This window comes from Trachurus trachurus (genome assembly GCF_905171665.1).
Source record: "Trachurus trachurus genome assembly, chromosome: 16".
In the NCBI taxonomy this organism is placed as follows: Eukaryota; Metazoa; Chordata; class Actinopteri; order Carangiformes; family Carangidae; genus Trachurus; species Trachurus trachurus.
Genome location: NC_139902.1, coordinates 90,750 through 107,937, shown reverse-complemented (window position 1 = coordinate 107,937; position 17,188 = coordinate 90,750). Strand labels below are relative to the sequence as shown.

At 42.3% G+C, this 17,188-nt stretch overlaps 1 long non-coding RNA gene across 1 annotated transcript; it reads left to right on the top strand.

Moving 5' to 3' along the window:
- The first annotated feature begins 332 nt into the window (after positions 1-332).
- LOC310999372 lies at positions 333-3,520 on the top strand. The gene is made up of 3 exons (XR_014596043.1): positions 333-445; positions 1,390-1,464; positions 1,579-3,520. It is a non-coding gene; the product is annotated as an uncharacterized lncRNA (long non-coding RNA).
- Positions 3,521-17,188: the final 13,668 nt, after the last annotated feature.

Sequence of the window (17,188 nt, the reverse complement as noted above, 5' to 3'; positions counted from 1 at the left end):
TGCTACTGAAACCATGGAAACGTAAACATAACATTCCAAAACCGGCAAAACAGGCTACGTTTTTGACGTTCGGAAAAAGGTGGATAAGAGAGCACCTGCTTCAGGACAGACCAAACAGAGATTCATCAGAGGTATTAAAATACTAGCAATTGAAATTGTTGATATTAATTGCTGTGTTATACTATATAGTTTCTGTATAATTGTCATTTCAATTAAATTAAACGTGATGAAAATAATGATTGCCCTAGCCACTACAGTGTATTTCCTTAAAATGAGACACAAACATGTATTATTGTCATTAATACTTCACTTGAGAATTTCCATGTATATGCAGCCTGCCGGAGAGGGAGTCTCCAGAAAGACCCACCCAGTGCTAGAATTGCCACCCTCCACCTACTCACACTGCGGGGATCAACAAGATATGCAAATCGGACCAGAAGCACAGGTACTATAGTTACAACTTACAAGTTACTAGTTTCATTTTTATGCTAAAAACAACCCCTTTAATCAATACAGAAAATGTGAATAGAGTAGTTTTTATTTTTTTAAACTGACGTAATAATAATATAGGCTACCAATAATAAACATGTATTGAAAGTGAACACCAGCAAGGTCTCATTTGGTCACAGAATTAGAACTACAACTATTTCAAAGTATGATTGCATTATTCATTCATGTTTAATTTACATTGTAATTCAAGCAAATTAGTAGTTCCACATGAGGCTAACAAAGTTTCTAACAAGTGGCTGACTTATAGCCTACATTGGCACTTGATGGCTGTGCTATACGTTCCCTTAATGTGAAGCTGTAGCTTTGTAGCTGTAGTCACCATTTTCCTGGATATTATCCATCTGTTCGATCTTCACTGCACATATAATGCATATGTGGCTTAACCTGCTTAATGTGACTTAAATCTGATGTTTTATTCCAATACAACAATTTTGTTTTTTATTAAGCATTATTATGCAGTTTTGGCTTAATGTTTGAACTCACTGTCTTGATAGAAACAGATGCCCTGTCTTGCATCCACCCAAGGATTAGTGCTTTTCAGTATTCTTGTTTCTGATTTGTTAATAGAGTTCATTTGTTTTCTAGGTTTGGGCAAGGAGTTACACAATTTGTATATTTACTGAATATACAGTAGGCACTACATTCATCCTTTCCCCTGAAATCACATCAGTTTTATATGAAGCTAGTATGTATTCCATTTGCATAACTCTCTGCTAACAACTCCAGAAGGCAACATGGTAAATTCTCTAAATGTAAAAACTACCAGATGACTTGTCGTAGTTACCACTTATCTTTTGGAACACTAGTATTGTTTTATATGTCAAAACTATAAAAGAAATGAAAATGAAAATATTTATGCTTCCATTTATATTTTGCCAGGACATGTTAGAGAAGCAACCAGGATGCAATGTGCCTGCTACTCCACCTGATCAGCAAGAGACACCAAACCAACAGGTTATTAACATGTATTATTGTACAGTATGTTTTCTCTGTAAATCGGCAAGCAATCTCTTTTAATGCAGATGAATGTAACAGTTTTCTATTTTGTCTTTTTTTATGTCTTCACAGGCAGAGACATTTTTGTTGGATGGAGATGATCCAGCGTATCCTGGAGCTCCACTGACAAAGGGGCAAAGTTTAATCTTACTGATGTCTTATGTACTAAGGCACAATGTGACAGGTGTGGCACTGGAACATCTACTGAAGATTGTCAATGAACATTTCCCTGGAATGGTACCAGTAACCACATACCTTTTTCACAAAGCTTACGGACAATATGGAAATTATGTCCCCCATTTTTACTGTCCAGCATGCGAAAACTACTTAGGGGTAAATAATACCAGTGAACTACAGTGTGGTGCTTGCAATGCAGTAACTGATTCAGAGAGCTGTCTCAAAAGTGGGTGTTTCTTTCTAGTGCTTAGTTTGGCTTCACAAATCAAAACATTGCTTGAACGAAACCAAAGTTTAAAAAAAGACTGGCAATGTGCAGATGTCATTTCAGATATACAGTGTGGAGAAGAGTACCAGAAACTCAAAGAATCAGGTGAATTAGGTGAGGATGACATAACTTTAATTTGGAACTGTGATGGAATTCCAGTTTTCAGGAGTTCAAAGTATCAAATCTGGCCCATTCAGTGTCAGGTTATAGAACTCGAACCTAAAGAACGCAAGGCAAATATCTGTCTTCCTTGTCTCTGGTTTGGCGAGAAGAAGCCAAACATCTTAACATTTGTGAAGCCATTTGTTGATGAACTGCAAATTTTAGAACAAAATGGCATTAAATGGAAGGACTCAGAAAATGTACAACATGTCTCCAAAGTGTATGCTCTGATATGCAGTTCAGATTCAGTTGCTCGCCCACTTCTAAGAAACACCAAACAGTTTAATGGCTTTTATGGATGTGATTTTTGTTACCATGTTGGTGGTGGTCCTTACACAAACAAAGGCCCAAAACCACATCTTAGAACTGAAGCTAAGCATTTTGATCATGCAATGGCTGCAACACCAGACCGTCCTGTAATGGGAGTGAAGGGACCTTCACCATTAATGAAACTCACAAAGTTTCAAATGATAAATGGATTTGTTCCAGAGTATCAGCATTGTGTCTGCCTTGGTGTGACAAGACAATTAGCAAAACTGTGGTTTGACTCAAGAAATCATGACAAAGAGTGGTACTTAGGAGCAAAATCAGACCGCATTGACAAAGAGCTCATTGCAATTCAACCCCCTGTTGAGATAACAAGAGTACCACGATCTGTGGCAGACAGAAAATATTGGAAAGCATCAGAGTGGAGGTCATTCCTGTTATTCTATGCCCTGCCTTTACTGAATGGGGTCTTACTAAAGAAGTTCTGGAACCACCTTTTTCTGTTTGTGTTCGCAATGCACATTCTTTTGGGAGAAAAGGTGAAACGCTGTGATATTGAAGTAGCTGAAAGAGCTCTCAAGAAGTTCTCACTGCAGTTTGAGAAGTTATATGGTGCAGCAAATATGACATTTAATGTCCATCTTCTGACACACCTTGCGGCAAGTGTTAGGAACTGGGGCCCTTTGTGGGCCACGTCAACCTTTTCTTTTGAATCATTTAATGGCACTTTGTTACAGTACTTCCATGGGACAACACATGTTCCAGAACAAATAGTTAAAAGATTTCTTTGCTGGAGGAGTCTAACACAAAAAGCCGAAAAGTACATGGTAGATGCTAATGAAGGGGTGAAGTGCATTTTTTCACATCTCCTAAACAGCAATGTATCAAGTTCAAATTCATCTAGCCTGAATGAAAATGTCAGGGTTTTTGGTAATCCCTGTCATCACAAACTGTCAGCATTAGAAAAACTTGCTATCAAAGACTTGCTAAGTGTTACAGTCGAACACTGTGTTTGTTATCACCGTTTCATTGTAAAAGGCGTACTGTATCATTCCAGCAGTAACAGAAGTCTAAAAAAAAGGATCAACTCAACAGTGGAGTTACAGAATGGAAGATTATGTAGAATTCTTTGCATGTCAGTATTCAGAGCAGGTGATTTGTCATTGCACTGTATGTTGGTAAAGGAGCTTGTGAAGACTGATGGACAGCTCTGCAAGGATAGTCAACTGAACATTGCTTCCACTTTTATGTCTGAGGTGTCAGAATCTAGGAATGTTTATGCGGTGCCCACTGACCTGTTCCACAGGAAATGTGTTTTGATCCGATCAAGAGACAAACAATATGTTATTCCTCTACCAAATAATGTAGAGAGAGATTAAATAGTTAGTGGGGAAGTTTGAGAAAAATTGCTGAAACCACTGCCAAATTGTAAGAAATTGGGATTACATATCAGTGTGTATTCTTGGTGTGTCTTAACACTAGTGGACAATGTCCAAAAATGGCAACTTCAGAGTATTAAATCTGTAAAAATTATAAGGCATACATGGGCAAGCACACACAAAGACTGTGCTGTTAAACAGTTATAGTATAACAGTTGTGGTATAACAAAATACAAACAAAATCGTAGGGGTGAATACTTTTGCAAGGCACTGTACCTGGCCTCAAAATGTTGAACTTTAACAGACTGTTTTCATGCAAAATCAAAGACTTTCAAAAGATTAATTTTTCTGTCAAGCAGCAAAGCAAATTTCCTGTTATCTACACATCTTAATATGTTCATAAGTGTAATGTGTTTTCTGATTGCTGTCAAATGTAAGTGAAACAATCCAAGCTTTGGAATAAGTACTTTCCATGTGATGATAAGAAATACACAAGGTTGTACTGTTTTTTTTTTAGAAATACTGGTGACTACTGCATTATATAAAAGCACATGGTCAATTGAAAGGTGCTCTGTTGTTGATGTTCATGTTTATTCAAAATTCACCATTACATTTGGAGAATGGATGGATTTTTAAATATTGCATAAAAACAACGGTGGTGTTGAAGTAATCCAAATACTTTATAACACTAATTGCTAACATTTTAAAACTGAAATAGAAAAGTGAGGATTTTTTTCAATTAGAAAAGGTATTGTTACATAACAACATTGTTGCATTTTGCTGGTAAAATACATTATTTTAAAAGGTTGAAGAGAAAAGGTCAGCTGCAGAAATTAACTGTTATTGTACATTATTTTAAACTGATCTTAGCACACTAAAAGAAATGGCTACATACTGATGAATTTGTTCTGGTTTATAGTGTACTTATGAAGAATACACTAATTTACCACTGAAGTAGTATTCAATTATAAATATACTTATTTTAAGTGCACTTTAACACTGCTGTGCTAACAATGATATGAAAAAAGTGTTATAAAAGTGAACTTATTGAAAGGGTGCTAAAAGTGCACTTGATAAAAGTAGCTGCAAATACACTGACATTAAACTTATATTTAACACATTCGAAGTACATAATAAATAAATATACTAATCAAACACTTATATATATTTCAGTGTTAGTATATTTTATATGAATATACTTAATATGAATTCAAGTATTAGTACTAAATAGTGTACTTTATCTAAGTAAACTGAAGTACTACTGAGGGAATAATATATTTTTAATTAATACATTTATAATATATTTTTGGTTTACTTTATTTTAACACATAAAGTCAAAATGTGCTAGAAATGTACTTTCAGAAAATTAAGTACATTTTTAGTACATTAAAGTATATTACTTTTTTACCTGGGTGTGCGCATGCGTCGGCGTCCATGTCGCCCGTGAAAGAGCTTCCGTCAAACTGACTCTTTTACTCGATTTTACTCTGTTTTAAGCCTTATTTTTACAATACAGTTCTCCAGATTGCACGTCTTAAACCACACCGCTTAAAGCAGATATCAGCTTCACGGCCGTTTCGGCTAATGCTGCGTTCAAGGCAGGCTTTTGAAACCGTAAGTTACAGCTTCAAGTCACAACTACGACTTGGTAGCGTTCCAGGTAACCCGTAGCTCGTGTTTTTACCATCCTGTTGTCTGTGAAAGTTCCCTATAACGGCCACTCGTAACTTCCGACCCGTGAACTCGTACCAGATCGAACTGGTATGACTTCACAGGAAGGAAAAACACAAAGTACGAGTTTCTTTGAACGCACCATGAGTTAGCAGCCCCCGCCCTTGTCAGGCATCAATTGGTCCTCGTGCTACGTCACCACATTCACGCGCATCCCTTGGCTGCACACACAGCCCTTCATGCCGTTCTCTCTCCTCATTGGATAACACTTGTATCCCACAAGGAAAATTTTCTCCTCGGGTTACAGCAGAGCAGAGTGACGGAGAGACTCGTGTTTAGGCTGAAATACTTCATGTAAGTGATTGCTGACGGAAAATAGGACTATTTAGGACTTATATTAACAAAAACATTCCACTGATATCTGCTTTAACCGGGTAAATAATTTCAGCCATCGGGCGAGGATTTTAACGGATTTTAACAGATCAACGTCTTGCTCCGGCCGACCACCTCACCTGTCAGCTGTCAGTTTTCTACCTACAGTGGCCTAACCCTTCATCAAAAACCAAAATCTACTGAGCCGAAATCACCGCAGCGGGCCTGTCTCAGGCCCCTGTCCGTAAGTTTCCTAATACTCAGCCTACCTTAACCACATTGTCGAGTTGATCTCTCCTCTCGACCAGCCGCCTTGGACCGCTGCTCCATCTGCTGCTCCTCCTGATGTCCCCGGCCCGTCCTCGCCTCTTTCCCCCACCTGGACCTTGATAGTGCAAGGCACCAACTGTCTTTCCCTTCCCCTCTACGACCCCCCTGATGTTGACATCCTGCTCAGTAACTTTTTCTCCCCGCTCGCCGAGCCTGAGCTGCCCGATCACTCCCCCTCTCAGCCGGCTGACAGAATGACTGTGTCCCAGCCTGCGACAAGAAAGCGCCGTGCACCTGTCCCTTCCACCTCTCCCTCAGGCTCCCCTTCCCCGACAGCCCCCGATGGCAAACGTCCTCATCGGTCACTCGCTGACTCGGAGCCCTCCGTGTCAGCGCCGGGTTTCTCTGCTCCTTCACGAAAGTCACCTGTTGTTGTGCAGGTTTTGGACCAGGTGCGTAATCACACAGTCCCCCTGACCGCGACCAGCTCGCTGCCTATTGGCCATCACCTGAGATCAAAACTTGCCGTCTACACTGATAACCTGGGTACAGCCCGACCGGAGATTTTAATTGTAGGCGATTCAATCATGAGATTTGTAAACCTCCCTGGTGCAGTAACTTACTGTCTCTGGAGGTAAAACGACTGACTTTATTGAACTAATCCCAGTACTCCTGGACTTTCATCCCTCAATTCACACAGTGATTTCACACTCTGGCACAAATTACGTCATGTCCAGGCATTCAAGTAAGCTTCACTATGACCTTCAGTCTCTGGCCACTACAGTTGAAAGCCTGGGGAGAAGGTTTATTTTGTCTGGCCCCATCCCCTCCCTGTCAAAAAGCTCTGAGTGTTTTAGCCGGCTCTTTAGCCTACACCAATGGATGGAAATTTTTTCTACTGCCACTGGTCTCGGTTTTATCAGCCATTTTGACTCCTTTTGGACCAGGTGGGACTTGATGGGCTACATCTAAAGGTAAAGGTAAAGGTAAAGGTACTTTATTTGTCACATATACAGCTAGTACAGTGAAATTCTTTCTCTGCATTTAACCCATCCCTGAGGAGCAGTGGGCAGCCACGGTGCGGCGCCTAAACAAGAGAGGAACTGGTGTACTTAGCCGGAACTTCATAAACCTCATTGCTTTTAACCTTAATTGATGGTCTCTCCAGCAGGCCCCTGCCCAGATCACTGGCGATTCATATAGCCTTGTCCCTGACAATGCGGGTCCTGCTGCTGCTGCTGCTGTTGCTGATGCCGATGCTGTCACAAATCCTGCTGTCCCGACTCAACCCTCAAACCTCTCAGTTTCATCTATTCCTGTTAGGATAACTGACAGGCAGCAGGCTATTTTTGGATATACCCGTAGTAGTCCACTTATAAATAATCTCATTACTGTTCAAACCATCGCTCCAACCCCAGAATTTAAAACAGCTAATTTCTGCCTATTAAATGTAAGATCCCTGGCAAAGTCTTTTATCTGCCAGGACTTTATTTCAACCAACCAAATTGACTTTTTTATTGTCACAGAGTCCTGGATTAACACTGATGATTGTTTGCCTCTTATTGAGTCATCCCCCCACCAACCTAGGTTGACTGGCCGTGGAGGGGGGCTTGCGGTAGTTCATAGAAATGATTTTAGCTGTTCCCGACTCTCTCTAGGTCAATTTCCCACCTTTGAGAGCCTCGGGTTCATCTTAAAAAATAAATTACCTATTTTATGTGTTTTAATTTACCGACCTCCCAAATTTATCTCTGGTTTTATACAGGAATTCTCTGATTTTTTATCAGACATTATTTTAAAGCACGACAGTCTGATCACAACACAGTGTTTTTCACAGTTCCATTTCTCTGCCCTGATCCTAAACCCACCACCCTGATGCGCTCACGCCCCCTAAATTCCAGCTGCACTCATCGCTTTTCGCAAGCCTTTACTGCTTCAAGCTCATTTTTAAATCTTGATCAACAAAATCTTACCGTTGAAGAACGTCTCAGTGTTTTTAACAACTCCTGCCTGAACATTTTAGACTCCATAGCGCCTCTCAGACTCAAAAGGCCAAAACCCTCATTCATACCATGGATGAGTGAGTGTCATGTTCGTGTTCCAAGGATGAGGCCGTGTTGATAGCAAGTAACTTGTTACAGTCCATAGCAGGTGTGGGAGTTACCTGAGATTCACCACAGGTTACACTGAGCTCACCAACAGTCCCTTGTTAGTAGCGCCATCTCAGGGAAGTTTGAGTAGTAATCCATTACCACTAAATAGTCTTTACCTCTGAGATGAAACAAGTCCATTCCTACTTTGTACCATGGTGCTGTTGGCACCTCAGCTACCACCATAGGCTCTTTGCTCTGCTTGTTCCTGTGTTTCTGGCATGTTTCACATTTACTTATAAGTGTTTCAATGTCTTTGTTCAGTCCGGGCCGAACCGTGTCTCTCGCCCTCCTTTTGCACTTTTCGATGCCGAGATGGCCTTCATGTATCCTGTGCAACATGTCCATTCTCAAAGCCCGTGGAATAACAATCCTGCCCTTTTTCAACAGCAGACCATCCACAGTACTAAGCTCACCTCTAACATGGTAAAATTGTGGACACGAACCAGCTGGCCATCCCTCATCCATGTTCTTCATGACATGCTGTAGCTCAGCATCCTTTGCTGTAGCCTCCGCTATTTGTCTTGACTTTGTGTCAGACACAGGCAGTGTAGCCGACACCATGTTCACATGTATGTCCTCGTCTGTTGCACTCACACTGTCGCCTGTAGTTGCTCTGGATAGGGCATCAGCAAGGACTAGGTGTTTACCTGGAGTATATATCAGTTGATACACTCTTTCCACAAGCCCCAGTTCTTCACAGGCTCTGTCACCCAGAAGTGATTCACGTCCCTCATTCACAACAAAGAAGGATAGGTGGTGCACTTTTCCTTTAACTGTGACATTCAACCTGCATGTGCCCAAACATTTGATTGGCCGCCCATTGTAGTCTTTCAGTCCAGATTCTTTTCTTTTTATTTGTGGCTTATTTTTCATTGCCTTCACATCACACATGCTTATGAGATTTGCTTTTGAACCAGTGTCCAATCTCATGGTGACTACAGTCCCATTTATCATTAGAGGAGATATCCACTTATCTTCTGTAGTGACATCATTTACATTGTCTGGCTTATTTATTTGTTCACTTTCACAATTCACCATTCCAACAAAGAACGTGTCACTTAGATCAGGCTCGTCTATTAAGTTTACAGTTTTTCCTTTCTTCCACTCTTTCCGTTTGGAGAAGCATTGTTTAGCAAAATGATTCTTGCCTTGGCAAGTGGAGCATTGCTTACCAAACGCTGGACACTGTCTAGGCTTGTGCTGTGAGCCGCAGCGCTTGCAGTTTATCATCACGTCCTCCTGCTGTGCAGGCCGGGTCTGTGTGCGCCGTCTCCGCTGATACGACACTGCTCCAACCGCTGCCGCGCTGTCGCTCTGCGCTGAGGCGACTGCAGACATCTCGCTGAACGTCCTCACGTGCCTTTGGGACAGCTCACTGGCCTGGCAGATCTTAATGGCTCCTGCCAGCGTCAGCTCCATCTCCCGTAGTAGCCTCTCTCTGACCTTTTTGTCCTCCACCCCGAAGACGATCTGGTCCCGGATCATGGAGTCCGTCAGCGCTGCGAAGTTGCAGGACTGCGCCTTTAGCCGCAAGTCCGTCAGGAAGCTATCGAAGGGCTCATGTTGCCGCTGTATACGAGACCGAAACACGTACCTCTCGTACCTCTCGAGTATCAAACTTGCTAAGCACTACATCCAACTTTTCATTATCTTCAGGACTGTCAAACACGAACGTGTTAAATACTTCTATGGCCTGTGGCCCTGCTATTGTTAGCAGCAGCGCTACCTTTCTTGCTTCCGGCTTTGCCTCGAGTCTCATAGCAGCAACATAAAGGTGAAACTGCTGTTTGAAGGTGCGCCAGTTCTCGTCGACATTCCCCGTCAGTTTCAAACTTTCCGGTGGTTTTAAATCCATGTCGTTCATTCGAGTTTACTCCTGGTACCATGTCATGTCCGTGTTCCAAGGATGAGGCCGTGTTGATAGCAAGTAACTTAGTTTAATGTCTCACGTTCTCAACAACATACATGTGGCTTCATGCAGTCTTGCTCTACTCCGTTATATGGTACGGTAAGCTGACTACTAACCAGTACTGCCGCCTAGCGGTCAAACATGTAATAACATCCAATCATAACAGTGAGGACTTAAGGATTCTTAAGAGACAATCCAGAGAGGAAATGGAAGAAAGACAAGCTTGGGGCCTCTCTTGTCTCCTTAAAATATCTTATGGCTAAATATCAGCACTCAGTCAAAGTGGCAAGGAACAACTATTTTGCCAACCTTATTGCTGAGGAAACCCTAAAATTCTATTTAAAACTATAAACTCTGTTATTGCCCCCCCTCCCAACCAGCCAGATGACCCCTCTCCAGAGAGATGTGAAGAATTTTCAAACTACTTCAGTGACAAAATATCTATGATCCGGCAACAGTTCAGTACCGATGGCAGAATGACTCTGGACGACTGTTGTCCAACCTCCACTCTCACACATTTCTCTGAAATCACTCTCTCAACCCTGGAGCATACTGTTGCACTTTCTAAATCCTCCACTTGCTCCTCTGACTGCATTCCTACCTGGTTTTTAAAATCAGTCTTTCAGATGGTTGGTCTGAATATTTTAGCCATTATTAATTTGTCTCTCACCTCAGACCTATTTCAAAGCTCCCTTTCTTATCTAAGATTTTAGAAAAAAATGTTTTTATGCAACTAATTTCTTTTATGAACAATAATCAGCTCTTTGAAAAATTCCAATCCGGCTTTTGCTCCCTACACAGTACCGAGACAGCTTTGGTCAAGGTTTCTAATGACCGACTGGCTTACTTCATACCTTTCAAATAGGTCCTTCTCTGTCATGCTTGGGGACTCCTCCTCCTCCAGGGCTCCTCTCGTTTGCGGGGTCAAATTTTAGGACCCCTCCTATTTACAATCTACATCCTACCCCTTGGGAAAATTATTGAGAAGTATGATGTCAATTTCCATTGTTATGCTGATGATACCCAGCTGTATGTACCTTTAAAACCTGGCTGTTCTGATATGTCTCGCATAACGTCCTGTCTTGCTGACATCAAAAAATGGATGTCAAGCAACTTTTTGCAGTTGAATGACACAAAGTCAGAAGTGCTCATTGTCTCCCCTGCTGGCTCCAGCACGAGCACTGTATTTCTCTCCTCTAGTCTAGGTGCTCTGTCCAACAGCATGCACAAAGAGGCCTGTAACCTGGGTGTCATCTTTGATTCCGAACTCTCATTTGATACTCAGGTTACCAAGGTGCTGCAGTCCTGTTTCTCACAACTGAGACAGTTGACCAAAATTAAACCCTTCCTTTCCCGTGCTGATTTAGAAAAGGTCATCCACTCCTTCATTACATTCAGGCTAGATTATTGTAATGCTCTGTATTCTGGTATTAGCAAACGCAACATTCAGAGACTGCAGTCGATTCAAAATGCAGCTGCCAGGTTTTTAACAGGTACCAAAAGAAGCGACCACATTACACCAATCCTTGCTGCCCTTCACTGGTTACCTGTGAGTTTTAGAATTGATTTTAAGATATTACTGCTTGTTTTTAAAGCCTTAAACGGTCTGGCTCCTGCCTATATTGTAGACATGCTGACCCCCTATGAGCCAGACCGGAGCCTGAGGTCCTCTGGTAGGGCCCTCTTACATGTTCCCAAAACTCGCTTGATCACTAGGCTCTGGAATGCCCTGCCTGGGGATCTCAGGCAGGCAGACTCAGTGTCCTCTTTTAAATCACCTCATAAAACTCACTTTTATCGTTTGGCCTTCTTAAACTGATTCTCTTTTACTATTGTTGCGACTCTTTTAGTTTTTATTTTGTATTCCTGTATTTTAATGTTATTTTACTGTTATGTATTTTAATCTGCACCAATCGTTTTATTGTTGAGCACCTTGTAACTTTGTTTTGAAAGGTGCTCTACAAATAAAATTACTATTATTATTATTTGTCTCTTCCTCTCCTCCATCGTCCTCTTTCTCTTCCTGTCTGTCTATCATGGATGCCAGCTGGTTTAGTGCTGCTGCAGTATGCCACGCCTGCCAAACATGCAGTCAAGGAGAAACTAGTCTCAAATCGCTGCTTCTCTTTCCTCTGTGCAGCTACAACACCATGGCCCCACCATCATGGAATTGGGTTCTGAGGCTCACATCACATTGTTGTAGGCTTCTGTGCCACAAACTAACATTGTGTTTGTTCTTTGACTTTGGGAATGCATTGATTCCTGTTAAAGACCTAAACCTTAATCACACCATGCCTTTGATTATTATTGACTGCCAGAGTAGTGTTAAATTTGACCTCCCTGACTGAGCAACATACCTCACTAATGCTCATGATAAGTCTAGATAAACATCACAGATAAAATGTGTTGTGTCTTCTCGGTAAATGTAGCATGTTGATTGGTCAGTGGGCCTGATGCAACCACACATGCATGCAATCTTATTGAGGAGTTAGTCAGTGCAGAGGTTGAATTTTGAACAGTATTAGCTTGGTATTTTGTGTTCACACCCCAGCTTAAAGCAGATATCAGCTTCACGGCCGTTTCGGCTAATGCTGCGTTCAAGGCAGGCTTTTGAAACCGTAAGTTACAGCTTCAAGTCACAACTACGACTTGGTAGCGTTCCAGGTAACCCGTAGCTCGTGTTTTTACCATCCTGTTGTCTGTGAAAGTTCCCTATAACGGCCACTCGTAACTTCCGACCCGTGAACTCGTACCAGATCGAACTGGTATGACTTCACAGGAAGGAAAAACACAAAGTACGAGTTTCTTTGAACGCACCATGAGTTAGCAGCCCCCGCCCTTGTCAGGCATCAATTGGTCCTCGTGCTACGTCACCACATTCACGCGCATCCCTTGGCTGCACACACAGCCCTTCATGCCGTTCTCTCTCCTCATTGGATAACACTTGTATCCCACAAGGAAAATTTTCTCCTCGGGTTACAGCAGAGCAGAGTGACGGAGAGACTCGTGTTTAGGCTGAAATACTTCATGTAAGTGATTGCTGACGGAAAATAGGACTATTTAGGACTTATATTAACAAAAACATTCCACTGATATCTGCTTTAACTGCCTAGATCATAGTGTATATTCTGCTGAAGTTCCTTAAACAAAGGATTCCGTTTCATGTGACATTTCCATACACATCCAGGTGAAACAAATTAGGTTATATTAAATGTTCTGAAATGTAGAGGATATAAAAGGTTGTATCAAATTTCCACACTTACAGTGATGCTGAGATACTCAGAAATACACAATCATTCAAAAGAAAGTATGCACAACCTGAGCAACCTGAGATCATTTTGAATGGGCTTAATGTATAACTACACTCTAACTGTTCTATACTACTATACTTTATAGTTCCTAGAGATACACATTTTATACTTCTCTGTAAAAACAAGTCTTCAGAACATCTGTGCAGCAGCTCATCATGACCCAAAATTAGGCTTTATTGCTACAGTAAGTGACACCTAGTGGTTGTAATTATGACAGGAGTGAAGAAAAAGGACTGGTGACGTATAAAGAGATAATCCATGTCCATGACTCAAGCCCCGTCCACACGAATCCGTTTTTTTCGAATCCGGATAAATACTTTATCGGATCGGCCTCGCGTCCACACAGATACGGCGTTTTCGGGGGGTGAAAACGGTATTTTTTGAAAACGGGTCCCAGAGTGGGAAAATTTGAAAACGCCGCCCCAGCGTTTTCGTCTGGACTTTTCTGAAACGATGATGTCATACCCCCCACCGCTCTACCTGTAACCTGAGACACACCGCTGCAGCAGCTGCTGCACACTGACAGTCTATGGACGTAACAACAACAACGGCCGACTGCCGTCGGGTCGCTCAGACGCTGCGGCTGAATCACGTCTGTTTAATCATCACTGTTGTCATATTGACTCTGACACGACTCCCTGTCAACATTTAATCCCATGTTTGAGTTTGAATACAGCGGGGGACTTCTTCTTCTATTGAATTTCAGCGGGGACTTCCCGTCTTCTTCTCTGTCTATGTGGCAGCGCTACAGCGCCACACACGCTCCACACCATAGAGCTCCACACCATAGAGCTCCACACACGCCTGGAGTATGTACTACAGCGTTTTGGGTCGTTTTCAGTGGATCCGTGTGGACGCAGATATTTCTGGAAACGATGCCGTGTTTACGGAGATTTTTTTCAAAACAATTAAGAAAAAGATCGGATTCAGTGCTTGATTCCTATGTAGAAGTAGCAGTTTATATTATATATTTTTCTCTTATCCATGGCTGTGTGATTGTGTTACTGTAACTATGCTAACAAAGAAAGGCAAGGCAAGGCAAGGCAAGGCAATTTTATTTGTATAGCCCGTTTTTACAAACAGTTTGTCTCAAAGGGCTTTACATGGCATCGTAACAACATCCTCTGTCCTTAGACCCTCACATCCACTGAGGAAAAACTCCATGGAAACCCTTTTAACAGGGAAAAATCGGAGAAACCTCAGGGTGAGCAACAGAGGAGGGATCCCTCACCCAGGACGGACAGACGTGCAATAGATGTTGTTACAGAAAGAACAGAACATTGTGTATTAATGTCATTTTTAAGTGACTGAAGAAAAAAGTCTCAAATATATTGTTGCATTTTTTAAAGTGTCAGGGGTGTTGTAGCTTTAAGCGAATGTCACATTACATTAGGAAGTAGTGAATTTGTTGGGGACTTTTCTCAGTAGAATGTTACACACAGTCAACTCTCTAGTGAGTATATGGGCAACAGGATGGCCTGTGTGGGTGTGTGTGTTCTAAATAAACGTATTGTGTGTTCATGGTAATGAAGTAACATGTCAGTGGCCCATTGTAACTTACTCACGTGTTTTAATAGTTGTTGAGTTCAGAGGAGTCACACACAGTTAGTGGATTAGTGGATCAGTTCATTTTGCAATTGTGTGTTTCGTCTAAACCACAGCGACTGTTGTGCCAGCCCATGCAGAGAAACAGACACAGATCAGTGGCTATTCCTAATGAGCAGACTGTTATTGGTCTACCAGGGGAAGCAGCCTCCTGGCACACCCTATGTAATGTTATGGACTAATTAAGTCCTTAAAGTTTCTGTCTGTGGTTAGAAGCTCTAGATCTACAAACTTAAAGGTTCTTGAGGCAAGATTTGTGAAGAAATGCACATGCGTTTTAAGTTTTTTACTGCTAATGGGCGACGAAGCGTTCGAAACCAAAAAGAATGAGCCCACTCGCGTATCTCTCTGTTGTCTTGAACAGGCTGTGTGCTGCAAAATGCGCTGCAATTCTGGGTCCGAATTTCCCGCGCTGTCCGCGGATGTGACGTCAAATGACGCTGCATGCGCGTCCTCGACAGCTTCGGCTTTCCACCGCTTGCGACCAGCGGTCGGCGGATGTCTTGCAGCCTGAACAGTTATGTGAGCAGCGAGTAGAGAAATAACGTCACTTTCTTACATTTTAATATTTTTTCATGCGAGAAAGTGACAGTTTAGATTCCCAATCTGTTGTCAGTTTATCCAAATAACGTCTGTAAGTAGATTTGCTCTGACATTTTTCGGAGGAGTGCAGAGCCACACACACGCAGCAGCAGCGGCTCGTCACAGAGGCTGCAGCCGGGGAGCTGAGCTCATCGGCCGGGCAGCCTCTGTCCTCCTCCCAGGGAAGAAAACCAGCCGAGTAACTTCCCCACAGGTTTTTAGAGGTTTTCTGCCGGCTGGTTGAATTGTTTTTAGGAGATAAATGCTGGTCTCATTGATGAAATCTAACAGTGGCACTGTGGCAGTCGCATTAGTTAATTTGAATGAAAAGTGAAGCTTCAGGTGTGTGTGAGCAGCGCAGCCTTGGGGCTCTGTACGTACAAAAATCACCATATTTAGGCTACTTCAATAAATAAATAAATAGTTTTACAATGAGCCGATTGATTCATCCGTGGTCAGTTTATCCAAACAACGCCTGTAAGGAAATTCTCTGACGTGTTGGGAGGAGCAGAGCCACTAGAGCAGCCGAGCGGCACCAGCGGCTCACAGAGGCGGCGGCCGGTGTGCTGCTGACCAGAGGCCCGGGTGGGTCAACCTCCGGGTGTCGCGGTAAATTGAGCACTGTACTATGAGCGCGGCATGGCGCATTTACTGTTTATTAACAGCCAAGCGCGACGTGTGTGTCGTGAGAGAGACAGCAGGTAGAGGGGCTGACTGGCAGAGATGAGAGATAGTGAAAGCTGTTCTTTTTTTCTGTGAGAGACTGCTGCGGCGGACCCAAACCTAACTGTGGCGGCTGATTAATGGAAAACACTGGTATAGTAACGTTAGGCTGTTTCCAATTCAGCCACAGTGTCACTGTCACAGCATCAGCTGCACTGCTGTGGAGAGTTGATGCGCGCTCCCGCACCAGCTTGGCTGATATGGCTGCAGTAACCCTGACGGCCGCTACGGCCGTTGTATCGCTAGTGAGTTTTATTCCTTGATCCTGCCTCAAGCTCCTTTAAAATTACAGGGACAGAAAAATTTGCGTGTGGATGCGGTCCATGAAGGCTCTCCTATTTATAGGCATTAATTATTCTTCCTGCTGATCTGCCTCAGTCAGTAGCGTAGCCAGAAAAAAGACATTGGGTGTGCACCTGCAAAGACTGGGTGTGCCAAATTTATTTTCAACAAACTGAGCGTTACACCTCCATAAATATTCAAAAGAATTCCAACATTATATGTTGTGTGCGTTCTCATCAGTAATAACAAACCATGTGTTATTCGCTCTCAACAAGCCATAGGCCTTTAACAAGCATCAGACACAGACTGCACATAATGTAACAGTGGCATCATGGCAAGCCTGTATGATCATACTTATCTTCTAATCTATATGCAACGCTGAGTAAAAAAAAAACTGCTTAGTAACTGCTCTTATAGTCAACAGTAGTTTGCAGCAGGTCTAAACATTCACACATATCACGTGCTCAAATAAATCAATAACAAAGTCATAAAAAACACACTTTTGCGTGTCTGGTTAGCGCACACATAATAGGTGATCTACTAAGAGTAAC